Source organism: Pteropus alecto, unplaced genomic scaffold, assembly GCF_000325575.1.
Source record: "Pteropus alecto unplaced genomic scaffold, ASM32557v1 scaffold43, whole genome shotgun sequence".
NCBI lineage: Eukaryota > Metazoa > Chordata > Mammalia > Chiroptera > Pteropodidae > Pteropus > Pteropus alecto.
This window is the reverse complement of record NW_006435764.1, coordinates 2,664,959-2,666,418: the sequence shown is the minus strand read 5'-3', so window position 1 is coordinate 2,666,418 and position 1,460 is coordinate 2,664,959. Positions and strand designations below refer to the sequence as shown.

At 64.7% G+C, this 1,460-nt stretch overlaps 1 protein-coding gene across 1 annotated transcript in view; it reads left to right on the top strand.

Annotated features, from left to right (window-relative positions):
* The window catches only part of ANO1 (anoctamin 1), a 69,574-nt gene that overhangs the window by 55,740 nt on the left and 12,374 nt on the right, over window positions 1–1,460 (top strand).

The window sequence follows — 1,460 nt, the reverse complement described above, 5'->3', positions numbered from 1 at the left end:
CACTCAGCCTGGGGTCTGGGAGGGGGCCGCCCAGCTGCCTTTCCTGGGAGGACGGACCTCAAGAGAGCAGCATGTGTCTGCGGGCCACGAGACCAACGGTCCTGTCCCAGATTTTAATTTCTGTGGTGGCTGGAGGTTGAGTCCCACGCACCCCTGGGGTTTGATGAAATTAGATCCTGGGGTAGGTTTCTCCTGCCCACCCGGGGACGGCCGCTCGTGTCCCGCACCTCAGCCCACCGTCTGGGGCGCACTCTGCGCCTGCTGGCTTTCACCCCGCCATGCCCGCTGCCTGTCTTCGCTAGGCTGGCTTCGGCCAGGACCCCGGAGCACACGGGTGCCCACCGGCAGAAGGAAAGGCCCAGCAGGGCCGTCCTACCTCCACCCCAGCCCCAGCAAGGCTCCCGCTTCCCTCCTGCCCCCGTTCCTGGCCCATCCACGCAAGAGGAGTGAGGGACCCACAGCCTCGGCCTCAGCAGCCGCCCGGCCTGCATGCTGAGCTTATCCAAGGGCCCCCTAACCCCTGAGGCTTCACATGAGACCAGCGTTCACAGGAGCGCCCTGCCCACTGCGCTAACAATGGCCACTCTCAGACAGCCAGGCAAGGGCGACGTTCTGTCGCTTCCTAGTTTACCGCCTGGCACGGAGTGCCAGGGACAGTCCCGCTGTTTAGTTCCTGAACCAGCCGCCCCACGCAGTTCTGCTGAGCAGAGTCTCCCAGCCCTCCTGGGGGCCAGCCCAGCGCTGCTGCAGCATCCGGCAGAGAAGCCCGGCTGCCGGCCTGCCCACAATGAGGACAAGGAGCGAGAGGGCGGGACATGAGGCAGAGGTGAGGGTGTCCTGGATAGCAGCTCCCCGAGGCCCGACAGCAGGGCACACAGCGATGTTGGTAGGCGCCCCCAGGCCCAGGAACCTCCGGCTCAGGGGTGCCCAACCCCCAGGCCGTGGACCAGTACCAGTCTGTTAGGAACCGGGCCACATAGCAGGAGGTGAGCGGCAGGCGAGGGAGCGAAGCTTCATCTGTATTTGCAGCCGCCCCCAGCGCCAGCATCACCGCCTCAGCTCCGCCTCAGATCATCCGGTATTAGATTCTCGTAGGAGCACGGGTTCCTGGTGCCACAAAGGTTGGGGACCGCTGTGCTAGCTGATGGGAGCATAGGGCCCAACCAAGGCCCTCCCCAGCCCAGACATGGATGACAGAGGCTGGCCTGTGTGCTCACTGGGGCCTTTTTCTCATTATGGGTGACGGAAAGTTTAGATATACGGTAATTGAGTACACGCCCATTATTCAAGAGTCAACAGTGAGGTCCACTGGCAGCTCCGTCCTGGCCCCGGGTCACCCCTACACGTGTGCAGGGTACACACGGCAGGCCCGGTGCCCACCAAACCTGACTCAGCTCCGCGGCTCAAGGCGGCAGGGACCGCCAGGGACCCCTGTGTGGGAGGCGGGGCCTGGCGCGTGG